The sequence below is a fragment of the Ambystoma mexicanum genome, chromosome 9 (assembly GCF_040938575.1).
Source record: "Ambystoma mexicanum isolate Mex_15411 chromosome 9, UKY_AmexF1_1, whole genome shotgun sequence".
Classification (NCBI taxonomy): Eukaryota; Metazoa; Chordata; class Amphibia; order Caudata; family Ambystomatidae; genus Ambystoma; species Ambystoma mexicanum.
Genome location: NC_090931.1, coordinates 785936367 through 785959347, shown reverse-complemented (window position 1 = coordinate 785959347; position 22981 = coordinate 785936367). Strand labels below are relative to the sequence as shown.

Genomic DNA, 22981 nt, shown 5'->3' with positions numbered 1-22981 from the left:
AACTTTGAGTCATTCATAAAGTGTAACATTGGGTTTTGCTTTCCCTGGTCTGTTTTAGACGGACACAAAAAGAGTCTTCAGTTTATACCTGCCCCAAGTTGCTGATAGCTCCTTGAAAAAGTATATGGGCTTTATTTACCTTGAGTTAGCTGTGTACCATCCAATAATAAGTTACAAGAGTTACTGCTTATCTCAATCTGTGTTTCCACTGGTTTGCGGGGCCTCACGAGCAAGAGTTTGGTTTACTAAAGGTGATGTGGTTCAAACTTCCTGTTGATGCTTTAAAATTCTTGAGTGGTGGGCGTTCGTGGGAGCGGACCTAAAGGAGAGTGTTTCACATGATCCTCTTTGCTTGCTGTGACGAATCCCAGGGTATTGTCACTGCTTGCACGGGGGAGCCCCTTCCTGTGAGGCCAGGGAGGTGAGGCTGCTACCTGATAGTCCACCTGGAGTGAAATCTGACCTGGCTGAATCAAACCAGGGAACCCTAAAGTTTACCAAACTTAATGACAGGGCCTCCAACCCCTCAGTGGCCACTTCAGAGTCAGTCGGGTTTGATTTATCCAGTAGTTATATCATAGATCTCATCATAGAACCCGGGGAAGGACAAATTAAATCTACTGGTCTAGTGTTGTCAGCTCCCAAGGGTACCTATAATAGGTTAATGTCCAAGTTGGGGTTAGCTTGGAAATATGTTTTCAATATACTAGCTGTGGTGGTGGATCCCAATTATAGGGAAGATGTTAAAATTGTCCTGCAAAACATTGGAAAGCAGGCTTACTACATTAGAGATAAAAAAGCACAAGGGATTTTAGAAAAGGCAGTATTCCCTGACCTTCTAGAAGTCCCTGACCAAGATCAAACTGATGGAGGTGAAAAAGAATTTGGTGAAGTGGACATAAGTCAGGAACCCAAACCAGAACCATCCTCCCCACGGGCAGAGGCGCGGGAAATGTAAATCATGCCAGATCTCACCTTTGCTCAGCACAATGATCCCATATTAGCTCAGGCCTTCTAGAAGGTGATATTGGAAGAAGAAAGAAGAGACATTCCCTTATTTTTTCTCAAACATGGTTTACTGTAATGAGGAGACACAACCCCGGAGGATGTTGTATGATCCCACATTGTGGTTCCAAATAGTAATCGTAATGTGTAGTTTTGGAGATGGCCCATGCACACCTTACCTCAGGACACTTGGCGGCAGCTAAGACCCAAGGACAGGTAGTGAGTAGATTCTATTGGTCAGGGAGTTTTGCTGAGATAAAACATGTTGTTGCAACCTTTTCCCTGTGCAAGAAGACAACCCAACACCTTTCCCCTCCAGCCCCCATTCAACCTTTGCCTATCATAGATATCCCTTTCTCCTGCATAGGGGTGGATATTATAGGTCCCCTTGAACCATCCCGGCTCGGAAATAAATACACTCTAGTCATTTTAGACTATGCGACCCACTTCCCTGAAGCTGTGCCAATGCAGAACAGTTCAACCCAACAAATTCTAAAACACCTTATTCCCTTCCTATCCTGCATACGGTTCCTTAGAGAAATCCTCACAGATCAAGGAACCAATTTCATGAGCAAACTGATGGCTGAGGTGAAGGAGAGCTTTCTGATCAGGACACTCACATCAGTAGATCATCCCCAGACAGACCGGTTTGTTGAGAGTTTTAATAAGACCCTCAAGACAGTCCTCAGAAAGCTTGTGGAAACCGAAGGAAGGGACTGGGATATAATTATCCCTTCGGTTCTCTTTGCTGTAAGAAAAGCCAACAGGCATTCCTAGTTTTTTGCCATTTGAACATCTATATGGACTCGAAACAAGGGATGTATTAGATATGCTTGGAGGGACCTGGCAAGAGAGGGAGGAAGCTGCATTACCTTTATCCCAGACAGCACAGAGAATAAAGGAACATATTAGGATTTTTTGAGATCTAGTCCATTCCCATTTAACCAAGACCCAAGGGCTTGTACGACTGGAAAACAGTTTACTCGCTCTTTCTCCACCAAACTGAAAGTATTAATATTGCTCCATACATCTGAAAATGAGATGTTGTCACATAGACATGGTCCATACAAGATAGTAGAATAGACCAGCCCATGTAATTATAGAGTGTCCCAGATCTACCATATTAACATCTTAAAAGAATGGAGCGAAGATCCGGTAGAGTCTCCCACAGTAGTCATGGCCAGTCTATTAACTGAGGAAGGGGAGAAACCTATTCTAATACCATCTGACCTTCCTCTAGCCCAGCAGCATAACATTGAAGACCTCTTAAACCATTTACTGGATGTTTTCAGTGAGGAACAAGGTAGGGTTAATGGTATTTATTACTGCATCCGTACTCCCCTTGGTAAAATGGTGAATCTAAAACCATGCAAGATCCCAGAATCCAGAAAATGAATAATCCTCCAGGAAGTGGAGAAGATGCTAGCCGCCGCCATTATAGAGTCCTCTGAGTCCATGGTCCTCGCTAAGCCAGATCAATTGTGAAGATTCTGCATTGGTTTTCAAATATTTCGACAGCTATCCCATGCCTAGGATGGATGATTGATCGACTGGGCGCAACTGTTTATATTTCCACGATTGATCTCACCAAAGGCTGTTGGCAGGTCCCTCTGCACCCTGAAGACCAGGAAAAAACTGCATTCTCTACCCCTGGAGGATTGTTTCAATTTAAGGTACTTCCGTTTGGCCTTCATGGTGCACCAGCAACCTTCTAAAGGCTATTGGATTGTGTACTAAGATCTTATTCTGGTTTCTGTAGAGCCTATGTCGATGATATCCACAGTAAAACCTAGGAGGAGTATATGACACGCCTGTATAAAATCACCAAAGCCCTACAAGAGGCGGGGTTAACTGCCAACCCAACAAAGTGTTATTTAGCCCAGTCAGCTGTGAAGTGTCTGGGTTTCTTTGTGGGTAATGGGTTGGTCTAACCTCGGGTAGAAATGTTTGGAGCTGGAAAGGAAACCCCTGTACCAAAAATCAAATGAGATCTAAGGGCTGGTAGGATACTATCAACGCTTTATACACAGTTTTTAATTCATCACAGCCCGTTTGACCAATAAACGGAGAAATGCCAAATCTCAGAAGATAAAAAGTGGGGTAAGGAAAAACAAAGCTGTTTTGATACTGTGAGGAACGTAACAAATGATACGGACACAGGGGGTCATTTTCACCAAGTGTCTATTTATTATAAAAGCCAGATACAACAAGGTAGAACAAAAAGGCCCAAGACTAGCTTCACCACTGTGTCTTAACCAGCGGTTTGTCTTGGTCCTCACCCTATAGGCTCGCCCTTCAGCCCAGGCCAGAGTAGGCCCCTTTTGTGTCACGTTACTTGTGAGATACTTTATCCCAAGTGTGTATGTCAAAGGGGGAACAATACTCTTCTTAGCCTTTCTTCTTGACTAGGGGGGGCAATCTCCATCTCCTGGTCTTTCTCAATTGCCAGGGGGTGCAATCCCTGTCCCCTGGTCTTTCCCAATTGCCAGGGGGTCAATCTCCATACCCTGGTCTTTCATAGTTGGCAGTGGTGGATCATCTCTGTCCCCTGGTCTTATCCAATTGCCTCTGTGGTGATAACCACAGTACAGGTATTGGCGGTCTGGGAGTGAGGCAAGGCCTTCTCCCTTTTCAGTGCTCTGTCTTTTTCCTCAGTCACCTGGGTAAAGAAGGGCTTAGTTCCCTTCTCCCTTTATTATCCTGTTTGGTGTCTGTGGTGGTAGGCTGCTAGGAAAGGGTGGGGAGGGGGCTACTATCTCTGTAGCCCATAATCCGAATTCCCGTCTGGGTTTTAAATTCCTTGGGGTTCATCTCCCCTTTGCGGATAACTGGTAGTTATGGTAGTTATGGCCAGTTATGGTAGTTATGGCCACCCAGCTCTTCTCCCCTGACTTGCCTCGTATCCGACAGCGTGTCCCGCTCCGTCAGAGCTCCTCTCCATTTAGAAAGATACTAGCTGCCAAGCGGTCCTCTCTGCTGTCCTGCTGCCGGTATTCGCAGCGCCCGTATATGTATATATATATATATATATATATTTTTTTTTTTAATTAAAAGCTTTATATTGTTAAACAATACAGTCAACCTTTTGCCATTTCTCATCAAGAGTAAAAGAAAAGAAATGTCTTTATACTTCCAGATTGTCAGATCTATTCTCTGTTCACTCCTGTTCATGTTTCATATCTTTGATGTTCGAAAAAAAAAAATTAAAAGTAGTTTTACTAATGTCAAGATTAAAGAAATATGGTCCCCTCTCCCCCAAAAGTTCTGTCCACCACTCCTCCATCGATCGGCTCGGCAGCCGTGTTTCACGGTAAATTCAGTTAATAAGCTCAATCTTGTGTTCTTCATCGCCGGACAGAACAATACAAGATTTTTTAGGGTTTCATACGAATCCTCATTCTGGTACAGTGTAAAGGTTGTTCCATCTTTTCTATTCGTTCTCTTACTCAATATCTCCCTCGTTGGTAGCAATTTCATGAGATATGAGGTAATAGAACATCCAGTAATGTATATTAGTTGAAAATTGTTTCCGGCACCCATAGAATAAGGATTCTCAATCTCTTCAATTAATGGAATTAAGGACAAGTGCCAGACCAACGCCAAAGACAACCATGCAGTACCTTACAGGGGTGTGGGAGGGGAAAGGGGGGGTTTACAGTATTTCTCAGTTGTAATTGAATTAAAACTCAATAAAAATTATGTTTTAAAAAATAAAATTGTTTCTAAGGGAACAAAACTATGCCACCATAGAACTCGAGGCCCTGGTGATAAAGTGGGCAGTGCAATACCTAAAATATTACCTAACTGGGAGAAAGTTTACTTTAATCACAGACCAATGTGAGGGGTCAATAATGGGAGACTCACGACTGTGAAATAAAATGCCAAACCTTTAGAAAACAAAACAAACACAATTATAAAATAAACCCTAACTAAACCTACTCTACGAGGGATGCCCTACCTAGTGTAGGATCTAAGGAAAAACCTCATACCATACACAAAACTAACCCTCTAAACACCATAAACATTCAAAGCAACATAAAACAACATAAATAAAAGGTTACCAAACGACCAGTGTCTTGGATGACTTCTACTTGTCGTCGGTAGATCTTGCTCCCCCAGTAATGTCCTGAAGTCAATCTCTTCCAAGGAAAAAAAAAAATTTAAAAAGGTCCCAAGAAACTAAAGTTCACACGAATAAAGATCCACTGGTGACAGTTCATTCTTCGCTTGTTCCACAAAGAAAGCAACCGCACCAATGGTGTTCCTGGATAAACTCCTGCCAGGATTAGATGGACAAAGGTGAAGACAAAAGTACCACTTCTGTTTAACAACGGCTCCTTTGCTTACAGCTTCTGCAGCGTCTTTAACATACAGTTTGTCAGGATGCTTCTGCTTTGGGTTTGTTCTCTCTTCAACAACTCCTTTCTACTAATGATACTGTGCAAGCAGGTTCACTTGCCTCACAGTTTTCTTCTACTTCTTCTACTTTTAGCCGCTACAGTTCTGACAAGAATGTTAGCAAGCAGAACAAGACTTTGTCGACCTCTATAGGTTGGCATGGCGCTCTTCTTTCTTATATGTTAAGAAAAGGCAGCCTCTTGTGTTTATTTGTTATTTGTAATGCGCACCATGCAGCACATTTGTGTTTCAAGGCACACCAAGACAAGGGGGGGGGGGGGATAGGGTTGAGGAAAAAAGGTATAAAACAAAAACAAAACGTTCTTTAAAAGTCCTTGAAACATTCAGAACGTGCAAGCAAAACAAAGCGTTCTGACTAGGTCGTGAGAGGATTTGGCACGTGCAAGTGCTGAAACATGAGATGGGTAGGGAGGGAAGTGCAGGGGGAGGAAGGTGAGAGGTACATTAAATGCAAACAAGTTCAAAAAGAAAGTGCAGGAACATGTTGGTAAACTGCATTAAGGAAAAACCATACATGCAATTGTGACAAGCAAGTGTGAGGGACTGCAAACTGGAAAAGCCTTGCCTCGTGGAATGAGGGACTACATTAGGCAGGCAGGCAATAATTAAGACTAAACCGGTAAGAGTGAGAAAGTCGATGCAGTTTTTGGGGTAGGCAAGATGCGAAACACAGTACATGGCTGTGACCATCAATCCAGTGTTTGGGGTAGGCAAGATGTAAACATAGCGCAAGGCAGTAAAGGTCAAACCAATGATTATTGGTGTGGCTGAATCCAAACAGGCACAGTGCTAGAAATAACACTCCAGTGGTTGTAGGTGGCGGTGAACACACTAGATATTTGAAATGAGATGGTACAGAGGCAACCTCAGAACAGCGCAGCCAGTGGGCATAACAAGGGAGGTAGCAGGTGGGTGCAACAACCTAGGTAGCCTTAAGCGATGGTAAGGAGGCTGCTTAGAGCATGCAAAATAGGGACAGGTAGGTACAACAAGGGGAGACCACTCAAGGCTAGGGGGGACAAACACAAAGGACGCTCCAAGAATGTATAACCTGCCAGGAGATCACAAGCAGGGTAGGCAAGAGAACAAGTAACAAGCTGCAAGGACGGTTGCGCTGTGACTCAGAAAGGCAGAACCCTGCCATATAAGGCAGTGACTATGACAGCTGCATTGGGCCGAATACGCATGAAGAGAGGAATAGGTGAACAGAGGATCCAAGGTTGGATATACTGTGGAGGCATAAGTAATGCCATAAACAACACCCAGCAAGGTGAAGGTCAGGCTAACCAAGGGGTGCCAGCGGCGGGAGAAGGGGGTTCATGGTGAAGTGAGTGCTCGCGGACCTTCTTACCTGCCGGTAGCAAGTGAATAATCAGTGGCTGTGGCCCTGGAATCCAAAATGTGGGAGGCCCAGGGATGCAGCAGATGCACGCAGAGGAGCAGATACAGGTGGCCATCCTGGCCCGGACAGGGTCATGCAAGATCCTTAGAGGTGGCCTTTGAAGGGGGCTGGCATTGCCTGGAGGCACCTGGGCCTTAGTATCTGTAGGATGCAGAGGTGGGCTCGGTGATGTTAAGCAGGCAATCTTTGTATTTCGGCGGCAGCCATCTTTTAGAGCGAATGCTCTGTTGTAATTCAGTGTCCAGCACAGGCCCATCAGAGGCAGCCTGCCTGCTGTTAGATCAAGGGCACGAGATTAGAAAGTGTGCCCAGACAGGGTTATCCAAGACCCTTAGAGGTGGCCCTTGGAGAGGGTGGCATCCTCTGCCAGATCCTGGGCCTCAGTGCATGAAGTCACATCCCTGGCCAATCCGCAGGATGCAGAGGTTAGCTTGCAGTGATGGTAAGAAGGCAATCTTTGTATTTCGGCGGTGGCCATCTTTTAGAGCGGATGCTCTGTTGTAATTCAGTGCCCAGCACGGGCCCATCTGAGGCAGCCTGCCTAGTGTTAAATCACAGGCATCAGATTAGAAAGTTTGCCCAGACAGGGTAATCCGAGACCATTAGAGGTGGCCCTTGGAGGAGGCCGGCATCACCTGCCAGCTCCCGGGCCTCGGTGCATGATGTCACAGCCCTGGCCAATGCACAGCTACCACAAAATCAGTATTTGGCTTTCAGAGAATTTCTTCTCCACTGGAATAGTCTCAGCTCTACAGAGTTTAAATATAGACGTTTGAACAAATACCCAGCTCCCTGTCCCACCTTCATATACACCTTTTTCTCCAGTAGTTACTCCAAATCTGTAGTGCCACTCTTTCAGCCTTTGATAACCGTATCACCCTTATACTAGAGGACTCTCGGTTAACAACAGCTTCAGCAACTTTAAAGTATGGGTATACAGTTCTTAAATGAGCTGGATTCACTTTAACAGGGTTGGGTATGTTGCCTTGGGTAGTACTTCTTCTTTGTACCGCTTCAGCCACTTCTACAACTTCTACTTTATTGTTAATTATGTTACAAGATGCAAGTCTCTTAAGGGAAACAAAATTAGGAACACACAATTTTGTTTTAGAGGAATAGTGCGCTAAAAAATTGTAGTGACCCGATCGCTCGGGCAAGTCATTATAAGCATACTGTCATCGATCGTGAACATTTTTCCTATGCATCTTACCTTAGTTTACCTCAATTTTGCACATGCGAAAACAACGTGTTGGGCGTGGCCATCTTGTAAATTTCAAGAAAGCCCAGTTCACCCTGTCAAATGCTTTCTCAGCATCCATAAAAACCAGAGCGGCATTGACATGCTCATTACGATGAAGACTTATTATAACCACAAGTGCCCTGATGTAATCATATTCAAATCTATTCTTCATGAAACCCATTTGAGATTCATGAATTATTTTCCCAATACAACCACTCCGTCTATTTGCCATTATTTTGGTAAATATTTTGATATCCACATTTAACAAGGATATCTCTATAATTCCTCCACTTTCTATTGTCCATCCTTTCTTTTGGTATTAATGCAATCATGGCCTCAGTCAAAGATTGGCACAATTCCTCTCCTTGTAAGAAGGAATTAAACAGTTTACATAAAACTGGGGCTAAAGAATTATCATTGTCCAATTGCTAAAAAAACATCATCAATGTCAATATCCGCCTCTAGAGCCCTATTATCATCAAATGATAATTTCTTCATGTCAATATGCTCAAATAGGCCGTCCAGATCTTTCTGTGAAACGGATTCTTCCTCTGTGTATAATTTTTCATAATTATTTATAAATTATGCACAAATTTCAGTATTCTTCCACACTAATTGATTATTTTCGTTCTCAATTACCTGTACAAAAGATCTCCCACTCATACCCTTCAACCTTGAAACACTTGTATATAGGCGCGTTACAAATGCCATATCATATCATATCATAACCTAATTGCCAGTAATCGGCCACTTTTGTAACCAGCTTCCCAATACTTTTGTCTTGTGAAAAATAGACCCTGTACTGACATCAAGTTGGTTGCAGTTGCCAGAGTTTCCCGAACATGATTAATCTCAAACCTATTCTTGGCCCTTCCCGATCAAGCATATTTTTGTTGCAAATTTAACAACTTTGCTTCCATCATGTTCAGTTCACTCATGGATTTCTTCCAAAGGCGAGAGGTCCAATTAATCAAGTCACCTCTGATCATTGCTTTAAAACTATCCCATACAATCCCTTGATCAGCAGAGCCCTCATTTATCAAATAATTATTGGGTCATATTAGATAGTAATTCTTCTACTACATCCCTCTCCTCTAATATCCCCGGCTTTAATCTCCATTTCTAAAAGGATGTAGCCTCTATATCCATCTGCAAGTGAAGGTCAACTGGCGCATGATCTGAAATGTCCCTCTCCCTAATATTAACATCAAGATTCTTGTCCATTAATTTTTAGTGATCCATATATAGTTTAGACTAGAAAAAGAATTGTGCACCGGAGAAAAGAATGTAAATTCCTTTATTGAAGGGTGTAGCTCCCTCCTTATATCAACCAAGTCAAACATTTGGAGAAAAAAATCGAATTCCTTACAAGCGTTCACATTAGTATACCTGCATGAACTAACTCTATCTAATAAAATACACTTAAAATCTCCCCCCAAGATAATTGTGTCACCATGCATCTTGCTTAAGAGTTTTGAAATATCATCAAAAATACCTTTACCTGACGAGCACGGCCCATAAATGCATCCTAAAGTAATTAATTTCTCCTTGTATATTACATCCGCAAAAATCATTCGGCCTTCCCCATCACCACTTTAGCAATCTTATATTGCAAACCTCTCCTAAATAAAGTACTTACCCATCTGGAATTGGTTGAATAACAATTAGATAGATCTTTATTATACCTTGAGTTAGTCAATCCTTTTCTAGTCTCTACTATCAAATGCGTTTCTTGTAAAAGGAATGTCAGCTTTAGGCCTCCATAATCTTATCATCACTTTCTTTCTCTTTCTAGGACAATTCAAGCCCTTGACATTCCTCGTTAATATGGTCAAGTCATTCATTCCCCTCTCAACCTAAACTCAATTTTTCGCAAACCCATTGTATGACAAAATGATTATCAGAAATACCACCACACTCATCTTTAAATATTATAACAATTATCTCGATTATATAGGTCATCAGTTTACGAGCAAAAGCATCAAAATCCCCAAATGTCAGCAGAACAAATCTAAGCAAGTCATCTATACAACACATAACATTAAAATCAAACACCAACGAGACATACCATAGAAGCATAAATCAAAAGGGGATGACAACAAAATGGAACCTGGAGCGATCCTCCACGTGGCCATTGAATATCAATCACCTCCATGGAACCCATGTTCCAACCCAATCCCTCCAAGGTTGTGCCCACCATGTTTCATTATAAATACATGTATTACTATTATCCCTCCAATGCTAAAAATGTAAATAACTAATTCTTAAACTATTTATAATCAGATACATGAATTAAAATGGTTTTCAACTGAAACTAGTCAATCTATCATTAAATCCCACAAGCAAGTCCAACATAGCACCCATATAATTGCTATAACATTACCTACTATTTCTCATCACCCCACATCCTTATATCATTACTTAAATAAATTCCACAACAAATCCCAGTGTCGCTACTCTGGAATGTCACAAATATATTAATAAGTATACCGCCAAATAGTACTCATTCGGCTCACATTATAACCCAGAACACTCCTCATTCATCTCCCAGCATTAACTAGACACCCTTCAAGTACCTATTACTCAACATCGTTGGCATCCATAAAGTAGATCATTTACATTCACATCATCATACCTACTCTTATATTGTTTTCCGCTGGCGTGCGTGAAGTCACCCATTCGAAACCAGCACCCCCAAGGGAGGAAACCCCCAATCGCATGACCCCTATATCATTGTTCCAGGCAGTCCTAATCTAAAAACAAATATTCAGCCATATGATTAGATTAGTGGTCTGTTAACCAAAACATTAAAGGCCTATTCTCTCCCTCTCCTGTCGAGTTCCCTAATCACACGCAGCTGGAAAGGACAACCCCCAGACAGAACTCAATGCATATAGGGTGTCACATCTCTTATAAGTATACATCTTACCTCCCTGCAAAACAGTTAAGGTATCCACAAGGTTGCGCTAAACAGTACATGCACACTGAAGGATGTAATCAAACCCTTATGTTCATCACCCTCCTATATATCTAGTGGAAACTGTGTGCATAAATATAAATAACACATTGTCAATCAAATTGTATAATAACCAGCAATAGGGTAGTGAGTCAACAATAACAATAACCACAATGCAAACAAAATATGTGCACACATGAGCTATCTATCTGTCAATGTCCATCTGTCAAATAAACAATATGATCAACACAAGTTGTACACCAATTCAGAAACAGAGCAAGCAGAATGAACAGTGTAAAGACATCCAGCACCTGCATACAAAATAAGGGCCTCCAGCACACAGTAGGCTAGCTGGGTGAATATAATCAAAAGCACCCAGTCTGCCAATGAGTGGTAGTAAGAAGAGAAAGAAAGAGAAAACAAAAAGACTTCAGACCCCTGTAGGTAGCCTGGCACAGTCATCAGTTAGGGTCTGTTATTGACCCTAACTGATGACCGTGCCAGGCTACCTACAGGGGTCTGAAGTCTTTTTTTTTCTAGAGGGCAGTGCAACAATCAGACCCCTGAAGAGTCAAGCCCTGCATGAACATCCGCAAGGACTTGGTATGCTTCAGAGTGCCAGTACATGAAATAAGACCCCAGCACAAACCAGAGTGTCACAGCATCACGGCTTGAGTGGTCCTTCACAAGTTTCATTTCCAATAAGGACTAGGTCAAATCCCAAAGTACAAGTCATGGAACTATTACATATCATCACAAATACCCAAACTGTGGATCACACCTATTCTAGGATCAGTACACTCATCATCTGTCCCATTGCCCAGCACATTTTAATTGTATTACCACTGTAAGCCCACAGTTAGCTGGGAACATGTACAATCCATCTAGGCTGTTTCTTCTAATCAGATCCACCAATTTGCAGTCCATAGTGCATGCCCTGACATCGAGGCCAAAAGGAAGTCACATCATGCATACGAGCTGGGCTCTAGCTGTGGCACACTTAACCATCTGCGATTGTCAATATCACTGTAAGAATCGGGAATCTTTCCATTCTTACCAAGGGCAGCACAGCAGCACACGAACATGCCGCAATCCAACAAGACGAGGAGCCAGCACTGTTCGTTCAGATCGCGTAGCTAGGACCGGCATACGGAAGACTGTGGTCGTTCTGTACCTCTTGTTGCTTATGTTGCCCGCGTTATAAAACAATGCGTTAGGTCCTTTCCTTCAATAATGCTGTCCACAGCATTTTACGCACATATTTCAAATGAACATAATATTAAAAACAGATCCGATTGCAAACTAAAACAAACTAGGAACATTAGCAATTCAAATACACATTATGAACATTAAAATATTAAAATAAGCATAACATTAAAGCAAGGTTAAGTAAAATCAGAAATTCATATGATATATAAACCAAATCCCATCATCTTTTCTTCTTTGACACAGATCCTGCTCTGTGGATGTGTGTCTTCTCCATGGGTTGGTGGTCCAAATCCGTGAGAAACGCTTCAGCCCCTTGGTGATCCGAAAAGGAGTGCACTGTGCCATTAGTACTACTCTCAGTATCGCCGGATATATCATGTAGTAGTTCAAATGCCTCCCCCTCACCTTCTCCTTGGCAATATTAAAGGCTTTTCTTTTTTCCTGTACATCATGACTCAGGTCTCCAAAGATAATTATTTTATGGCTTCCCCATGATAGATCACCTTTCTCCCTCACCTTCTTTAACACTAATTCTCGCACTGCGAAACTCAAAAATGTTATGATGAAATGCTGAGGTCTCTGTCCAGGTGATGGTTTGGGACCCAATAATCTGTGTGTGCCCTTTCTATCCCCAGGGGGTTTTGGGATCAAGACTGAGTAGCTTAATCAAAGCTCTTTCCAGAAAGTCTTTGGGGAAAACCTGCTCAATATTCTCTGGAAATCCAGTCACTCGGATATTATTTCTTCTAGAAAAATTCTCCTGTTCAGAGCACTTGAGTCTGTTTTTCAACTTGAGCCTGCAAATCTCTTATCTGAATAGCCATAGAGTCATCATTCATCACGGTTAGATGACTTTCCATAGTGGTAACCTTTTCTGATAGCGCATTGTATCTGTCCTCAGAAGCCAAAAGGGAGGACTTAATGTCAGCAATGTCTGTGGTCACTTTGATCAGGAGTTCCATCAATTTATCTTCTCTATTTTCAGAGTTATTCTCCTCTCCTTTCTGCTTCTTAGAGGGTTGTGAATTTCCTGAATTTTCCTCAGCCATTGTAGTGAATTCAAAGAGAGATGAGGGCAGGCACAGGAGCTCAACCTTGAGGCAGCCATCCCTGGAGCTGCAGGTTCTAGAATTGTCTCAAAACATGTCATTTTTTGATAGAATATCTGCAATTCTTAGTAAATTCATTGTTCCAGATTTAAAACTTTTTTTTTCCACTACTTCTCCAGCCATGCATGCTCTAAAACGTATTGCACTGTTTTTGCTGTTAAATGAGCACCCTGGTGCTGCTCTGTAGCCACTCAAGGGTTCTGAATGGAGCATTAACTGCTGGTAATGGCCCTCAGATTGGCTCAGCATTTCCCTGCTTCACCTCCTCTACTGCAACTCCCTGCCTGTTCTCTAAGCCGGGACCCTCTTTGACTGTGGCCCTGTACCTGATCCTCTCCTCCGATTCCACATTAAAATGAATTGGGTGCTCTCTATCTTTTCCAATACCACTCTGCCTTCCCTTTCCCATCATGGCGATTTTCAAATGATTTTCCTTTTACATGTTGATGTTGCGTGCGTGCGGAACACACTGTGTTTGGAAGATATTTTTCTGTTTCCCAAATTAGCGCTGTGCCCTCTTGCCTTTTGCCATTGTCTTGAAGTCAGGTGCCTGACCCCATTCCAAAGCCTTAATGGCACTCTGCAGTCCAAGGAAGCCAGCCTAGTAGGGTCTTGTTACCAAAGCCAGGAGTTATGTGGAGGCAATACCTACTGGGTGGGGAGCTGAAGAGCCTTCTTCCTAATTCCAGCCCTGCCCCAATCCAGGGGACCCATCGTCTGACTGCAGAGAAGTAAACCTGCCCTGCTTCTATATGAGGCTGGAGGAAGAGGTACCACAGGCCTGCAATATCGATCCACGTGGAACCCTGGCGACACAATTCCTCAAAGACTCCAGAAAGAGATTCTCTGCTGCCTATTAAAACACTGCGAGATCCCATGCCCCTGAAGGGATCCTCATGGGTGAAGGAAAAGACTATAGAGCTAAGAGAAAAAGGAAAGAAAGAGACTTATACTAAGCTGCTTGGTGGGATCACATGCGGAAAAAGAAATGCCCCAAAAGCTAATGCAAAACCACTGAAAATCCATGATGCAGAAAATAGCTGAATAGGTCGGGACTCAAACACTGCTAGGGGACCAGGTTTGGAGTACCACAAGAGTGGTAGAGGAAAACAACCAGCCTGAAAGAGATTGGATTTTGAGAGAGCTGAAGGGGCTGAGTACATTAGAAAAACTCAAGAGTCTGATCAAGTTTGCGACCTTTAAAAAGCTGAAAGGCCTAATGCTCCAGAGACACTTGGGACTGCTTAAAAGTAAAAAGCGAACTAGATCACTGAGAAATTAGAGGGGCACTATATCCCTTAAGAGAGCGGGACTGTCACCAAGTTCAGTGGTGTCCAAAAAGAGGAATGACACAGAAGGATACTTTAAACAATTTTATTTGCAGTTGCACAGGTAAAAATGTGGCATTACAAAACCAAAAGTATCCAAAGACATGTCCTGAATGGGCAAAGAAAAAAATATCTTTGTTTCATTTTCTTGGGAAGCTCCCAGTGCTTCATGTGCTGCTTCGTCTTCTAGGCCATGGTCTCCTGTAGATCTTCCTGCGGTAACTTCCTGGCACAAATGCCCAGCAATCCAGTCTTGCTCTCCTCCTCGATGCTCTGCAATGTGCGGGTTTCTGAAGAGCCCTGTATTAGTCTCTATCATGCTTCCTTCAAGTTTCTCCTGCACCTCTGCAAAGCCTTGCCACATGCTCGCTCCTCCAGCAGTTCTGGGCTCAACCTTCCTTGGCACAGGGCTCACCTCTTTCTTTCTTTGAATCTCTGGGTCCTGACTTGAACCTCTCTGGGAACTCCTCTCCTAGTTATTTGTCTCTGATGTTGCTCCACCTTCTCATTACTTCCCTCCAACCTCCTCCTTTGCTTTTATCCTCCTCGCATATTCTGAGCCTCATTAACTCCACTATAGAAGTTACGCCTCTCCTTCACTGCACTCTTTCCCACCTACTTCATGATGTTCCTTGGCTACCCTCCCAACTCGTCACTTCCATTTTGCTGCATTTTTTTCTGCATTTGTAAGGGGGCTCAAGGGGTTTTGGTGTATTTTATATTTTTTATTTTGCCGGTTGGGGAAGAGGGAACATGGGGGGTTTGCCCGCACCAGAAAATGAAGAAAACGGCCATGATGACTTATCCTATGAGCTGTACCAAATCCGTTCTATCTCCCCTCCTTTGCCCAACCTCCATCTTAGAATGGATTGTGTCCTCCCACATATTCCTCATCTTATGATAAATATCTCTCTAGATTCAGCTGCTTCGGAATTCTTTTTCGACAGGGGACGATGTGTGCTGACTCGTCGAGTCGATGTCCCTCGAGGTCCTCCGTTCAGCTGTCGACTTCATCATCAGTATAAGTAGCGCACAGAGCGCCAGATGGCTTCAGTTCCGTTTTTCCGAGTTAATACTTCGAGAGAATTACGGCGCGCTTCGGTTCTTCTGTGAACTCGATAGTTATGTTTTCATTTTGAAAATGTCTTCTTCGTCGACTCCATCGACGCCTAAGACAGGCTTCAAGAAGTGCCAAGACTGTGGATTGAAGATGTCGATCACCGACCCCCACCGCATATGTCTTTGGTGTCTTGGTAGCGGTCACTGTACCTCCGACTGTGGCTCCTGTCGGGCGATGAACGTAAAGGCTCACAGGGAGCGTAAAGGTAAATTGGAGCTTTGGATATTGTCTTCGAAGTCTCCTTCAAAGAGTTCAAAGAGAAAGACCGATGAGTCGAGGGATTCTTCTCGACGTAAAAAATCTAAACAGTCTCGATCGAGAAGTCGATCACGCCATTCTTCTTCTTTGTCTTCTTCGAAGGCGCCAAGAAATGGCATCATAGGTCGCCTTCGACCTCCATTGATTCCTCGTCTGAGGTAATCAAGTGTCCAACTAGATCGGACTCCCCAGCAAAGTGGGATGCGTTTTTGTAATGAGATGCTCAAAATCTTAGATAATGCGGCCTCAACCCCCTCAAAGGACAAGCAGAAAGCCCATGCCCCTGTCGATCTGCAAAATCTTTGAAACCGAGCCTTAAGCCAGTTCTGCATCGAGAAAGATCTCGATCTGACGAGAAATCGTTGAGGGCTTCGACAAGTCAGGAACCCACCCCATCGAGGGTTCCGTCAAAGAAACACAAGAAATTGACTACATCGACGCCTTCACTGACACTGTTGCCGTCGGAGCCATCGACACTAGTATTGAAGTTGACGCCGACTAAGGCGATCCCAACTTCGAAGTCATTGTCGACAATTACTTGGAAATTGTCGAAGGCGGTGGTAGTCCAGGAAAAGGTTTTCAAACCTTTGCCTGAAAAAGACTTTAAGTCTTTATCAGCCATCTATGAAGAACAACCTTCTGATGATAACACTACACCATTTGGGTTACAATTCGGCACCCCTAATGTGCCAGAAGAACTAATCTCTGATGAGTCCAGATTAAAGGATTTATATGACAACCTTCAGTCAGCCAGTGGGTTAGATACCTCTCCCGAGTTAGTTTGGCAAACCAGATCCAACTGAACATGCAGTCTCCTCATATAGGAAACCAATGAGTAAGGTTATAGAGTTTTTAGGCTGGAGCAGCCCTACTCCTTCCCTTGAACAAGATGACATGACAGACATTTTGGACCAGGGTCCCCAAAAAGATCAAATTTTGCTGTTTCATGCTGCAGTACAGAAAAGGAGGCGGGTCTCTGCAAACTGGGAGACACCAGAAAGCGGCTGCAGTAAATAAAACTTTTGCAAAAAAATAGACCATCCAGCAGCGACCCAGAATATCTGACTAAACATCCGACACCAGAAAGTTGGTTGGTTCAGGCTGCTGCATCTACCAAGCAGTCAGCATATCCATCCATCCCTCCTTATAGGGATGATAAAAGGGTGGATGCCTGGGCGAGAAAGGTATTTGGTATTTAATGCTGGCGGTGTGGCATTCAAATCAACTAATGTAACTTGTACCTTGTCAAACTTTACTTTTATCTTGTTGGACTGTGTAGCTATGGCGGCTGACCACATGCCAGAAGGAGAGGAAAGAGACCTCTTCATGGCAATCATCAAGGATGGTAAGGAGGCAATGGGTGAATGTCTCCAGTCCGGTCTGGATACTGCAGACAGCATCAGCAGATCCATGGCATCTATCACAGTGTTACGCAGATTTGCATGGTTGAGGAATTCAGGGTTTGCACCTGATGTGCAAGCTAGACTACTCAACATGCCCTTTGATGGCTCGAGGCTGTTTGGCAGCAAGGCAGGTGAGAGTTTGGAAAAGCTGCAGCCTTCAAAGGCGGCGGCTAAATCCCTTAGCGCCACCATTAGACAACCTCAATATGCTTAGAGGTGCTGAGCCAACCTGAGCAGCGGCAGTTTTACCATCAGCCGCCGCTTCAGCCGCCTCAAAACCACTCTGAGGCCTTGACTCCCAAGACCCCGGTGAGTGGCAGACTTATTCAGCATCTGAGCGAATGGCGAGGCATTACTTCAGATGCTTGGGCACTGGAAACTGTAGCCCCAGATTACTGCCTTCCTTTCCAAAAAAGGCCTCAGGATCATCCACAGGGGAACAACTCTTACAAAATTCCAGATCCGCTTCTCGTGCAGGAAATTTTGACTATGCTAGAGTAAGGTGCAATAGAACTTTTCCCTGTAGCGGAAAAGTACAAGTGTTGGTATTCCCCATACTTTCTGATTCCCAAGAAGGATGGAGGATTGAGACCCATCTTGTACTTTAGAAACTTGAACACGTTCATCAGGAAGCATAAGTTAAAGATGGTTACACTTTCCCAAATCCTTCAGGATCCCCAACTCCAGGACTGGATGGTATAATTGGACCTTCAGTGTGCTTACTTTCATGTGCCTATCCATCCCAAGCACAGAAAGTACCTGAGGTTCGCTGTTGACAGTACTCACTATCAGTTTCAAGTTCTGCCATTCAGGCTGATCTCCACCTGACGGTTTTCACCAAGTTAATGGCGGTGGTGGCAGGGAGTCTCAGGAGAGGGGAGGATTCACGTCTACCCCTACCTAGACGATTGGCTGATCAGGGCTCGTTCACCCGAATATAGCTAAAGATGGCCGCCACATTCCTCGAACATCGGGTTAGTCCGTTGTTGATCTCTACCCCCAGAATCTAGCCCGCCAAATACTAGGCTGTTTGAACACGGTCCCTCGTTTCCATGGGCACCGTGCAAACAACGAGCAGAGAGAAGCACAAGTGGATGTACTTAGAGGCTGTACAGGTACGCGCTATGTATAAAATACTATACACGTTTTTGACCGTGTGATCAATGATCCATATGATCTTGAATACTCACTAGCACCACACTGTCCTCCACAGAAAGCATTCGCACTTACGAGTTCCCGGATCTATCTGCACCCGTTCTTCCTGCAACGTTAGATGCAACACAGAGGAATCCTGCACGTCCGCCGTACATTGAACCCTGCTGCAACATACCCGCGTGCTCTGCCGCACGAATTATAGCAGGTATATGGTCATTTCCTCACTAACGAACGCATTATTGTACTTGTGAATAGATATTTAGTCACACACAGTGACCCGTACATTAACATTTCTATCCACAGAGATTACTGGAAGTATTGAAGTACCTTTCTGTACCAAGAAAACACCTAAATCGAGGTCTTGGCACTGCAAGCATGTCCACTTTGACTTATTTTTCGCCATAGATGGCTTTTCTGCTACAACATTAAACCTTAATAGGTTAGTACTTTTTTTATGTAAAATATCCTCTTTGTGAAAAAAACCCTTCTTTGGTGTGTAGTGTGTATTTACCATGCTTAACAGTAAACCTACACTGGTTGAATATGCCCTTAAAATCGAATATGTTTCATTTGTTGAATTGAATTTTAGAAGCCTTCATTATAGCTTCCATTTTTAGATTACTAATGATATTCTATTTGGTTGGATTCCCATGAGAGGTGCACGGGATTATACTAGACAGTGTTTTGAATTTTTTAAAAAAACATGGCCAGATAGTTACTCTGGTCAAACTAAATTGAATGTTTGCACTGTTTAGCACATTACATGTAGATACTTAATTTAAATGAAGTAATGCTGCTTGTTGTTTATTTGGTTGACGAACTTAGAAGTATACCTTCTGTTGATTTTTTTCCCTAAATGTATTTTGATTAGACAGTAGATCCACAGAGGCTTCTGAAGAAGAGGTATCACCTCGAAACGCGTCAAGCCATTGAGAGTGGAATTTCCATCAACTTTTGATTATGCTGACATTATAATGTTGTTATGCAATTTCTCCTGTCTTCACTACATTTTTTTATGTATAAATAAATAGGTGCTCACTTCATCCCTGTACACCTAAAATGCAGAAACCATTGTTCCTCTGTTTGATATTATAAATTTTGTCGAATCAATTCTCTAAAGAGTGCTTAAAAACGAATATTGCTAACTATATCCTTAAGAATCTACGCCCTTGTTGCGTAGTCCAAGAGTGTGCAGGGGACGGGAGGACTCGAACTTTGGGTCCTCTTCCCTTGCTCTTATTTGCTATAGGGTTTTTGTGCCAAAACCCTCTTTTCCTCCTCTGCACCTCATAAAAGTATCGACACCACTCCTTGTGGTTTTCAAAATAATATTTTCAAACATCTCCTCTATTTGGGTGTGCACTCACTCCACCACTATACCTCGTTCACCCGAACAAACCTGGGAAAATCTCTGCATAACCTGCCACTCGCTCCACACACTGGACTTCTCCCTTAATTACGAGAAGTACCACATGTTACCATCTTAAAGACTCCAATTTATTGGAGCAGTCCTGGATGCTTCCTTGGGGAAAGCCTTGCCACGCGAGGTATAAACTCAACACATTATGCAGATGGTTACCGAATTCCAGACTGCCCAGCATCTTCCGGCCTTTGATTTTTTTGAGGTTGTTCAGTCTCATGGCATCCTGCATTTTCCTGGTGCCAGAGGCTCGCCTCAGAATGAGATCCCTACAGTGACTCAATGGTCCCAGTTTTCAGGCAGAATGTCGGACCACCTGAAAGTTCCGTTCGAGCAGAGTCTCTCAGGACCTTCTGTCGTGGGCTTGCAAGGACAACATTCTCAAGGGAGAATCTTTTTGACAACCATGGCCGGAGATAACGGTAGTGACTGAAGCCTCACTCACAGGGTGGGGTGCCCACACCAACGATCTGACAATCAGCGGGCGTTGGTCTCCAGCAGAGTCCAAACTACACATCAACCTTTTGGAGCTGAGGGCTATCAGACTAGCGCTGATGGCCTTTCTGCCCTTTGTATGGGGAAAGAGTGTCCTGATAATGACAGACAGCACAGTGGCCATGAACTACTTCAACAAGAGAGGAGGTGTAGGGTCACTACCAAGGTGCAGAGGCAATGCAGCTCTGGGCAATTCAAGAAGGAATCTCCCTATCAGCAGTTCACCTAGCCGGAGAACACAGTGGCGGACGCTCTGTGCAGGCAGATTAAAGTCTCCCACGAGTTTGAACTATCTCAGGAAGTCCTTCAAGAGATCTTCACCCTTTGGGGAACCCCTCAAGTGGATCTGTTCTGGTGTATTCCCGCCAGTTCCATTCAATGTCCCTGTATGGGATCTCAATCTAGTGTCAAGATTTTTAACATGCATTCCTTTTGAGCCTTTACACTCATGCCCATTAAGACTTTTGACATTAAAAACTGTTTTGCTTATTTCAATAATGTCAGCCCGCAGGGTAAGCGAGTTGCAGGCTCTTGCCTGTAAACCTCCTCATACATGTTTCCATAAAGACAAGGTTATTCTCAAGGTGAAATATTCTTTCTTTCCTAAGGTAGTCTTTCCGAATGGGGAGGTGGATAGAAAGTTTGTAAAGGAGGAAGAAAGATTACATAGACTGGACCCAAAAAGGGCTCTCAGTTTTTACATATCCAGAATGGCTAAATTTCCCCAAGATGACCAATTATTCATTGGTGATACTGGCCCCAAAGTGGATCTAACTGTTACTAAACAAACCATATCCAGATGGATCATCCTGGCTATTGGGGAATGCTACAGATCAGCGGGCAAGGATTCGCCGGAAGGCCTAGGAGCACATTCCACAAGGGGCATGGCAACCTATGCTACTCTTCAAGGAGGTGTCCCAATCAAAGACATTTGTTTAGCGGCCACTTGGTTGTCTGTTCACACTTTTGTGAGACATTGCTGCCTGGATTCATCTTCCAGTCAGGGAGGACAATTTGCAAAAGCGGTCCTTTATTCGGTCCATGTTTAGAACAAAATTGAATTTGTACTCCCACCAAATTGTTATTGCTTTGGGAGTCTATCCTAAGATGAGGAATACGTGGGAGGACACAATCCATTCGAAGAACAAGTTACCTACTCCTGGTAACGTTCTTTCGATTGGATGTTCCTCCCACGTATTCCTTATCGCGCCTCCCACCCTACCCCACCGTACAATTTGTGTTATAACACTTTCTGCTTTCTTTGAGCCTACGGTCCATAGTACGCCTGGTAATTCCTCTTCAGGAGGGAGAAAAACAGAACTGAAGCCAGCAGGCTCTGCGTGAGCTACTTATACTGATGATGTCGATAGTCGAACGGAGGCCCTCGTGGGACATCGACTCAACGAGACGGCACACAGTGCCCCCTGTCGAAAAAAGATTTGGAAGCAGCTGAAACTGGAGAGATATTTATCATAAGATGAGGAATACATGGGAGGAACATCCAATTGAAAGAACGTTACCAGTGGTAAGTAACTTGTTCTCTTTCCAGCCTGCTATCTCCGCCTCATAGCCCACTTTCCAACTCGCCCCTAAGGCTCTCCTGCTCAGTCACCAAAAAACCACTTGTCTATCTTCCTGGTAAGATAGTAGACCCTTGAAACACTTTAAATTTAACCCACTCTGATACCTTTGGTTAAGATCATTCCAAGATGATAACATCCTTTGCGATTGTAGATGATCCCCTAGCCCCAATAGGCGTTTATCCCAACCTTTTACCAACAAGAAATAAGTGTTGAAATGTATGCTTTTGTATCATGTGTTTTGTTGGAGTGCCACACTGGGTGCGAATAGTTGCTAGCTAGACTGCTTTCTCGTGCCACTTTAGTGAAGTCAAAGGCACCTTTAATGCCTGGGAAAGGCCTCCAGTTTGGGCATTCTAGTTAATAGAAAGTTGACTTTTCTTATTTTAAGTCATTATAGTCATAATAACATTTGGCAACCAATGGCAGCTTTTAAACACAAAATTTAATTTGCTAACAGTTAAACAATCACAATGCAAACTTGTTTTACGGTTTTGGAGTCTATTGCGGATTAAATGTCCTTTTGTTTTAAGTAAAGTCTCTCCTATGACCAGGAAAAAAATCCCACCTGGAGAAAGAACATTTTTGTCAAAAAGACTCAAAATGTGCAGTTCTCCCTTTTGGAGAAAATATTTTGTTGACTCGAAAAGCATTTTATATGCATCCTAGAATGATACGTATCTACAATATCCATAATATGTAACTGAATATATCCCTAAAGGAGGATTGTCTCTCTATGACTGTGGGTTAGAATACTAGTTTAATAATAATAATCAAAATAAATTCACAGTTGTTTGGCAAAGTAGAACCAAACTCCTTTCAATTGAATTTCAATCCATGCAAAGCCAACATCTGCCTCGTCTTGCATTTGGAAGGTTGCCC

The 22981-nt window shown here is 43.3% G+C and overlaps 1 protein-coding gene across 2 annotated transcripts in view; it reads left to right on the top strand.

The window, feature by feature from the left end:
- PGAP1 (post-GPI attachment to proteins inositol deacylase 1) overlaps window positions 1–22981 on the top strand; it is a 1466013-nt gene that overhangs the window by 776621 nt on the left and 666411 nt on the right. The gene's annotated exons all lie outside the window — the stretch shown is intronic.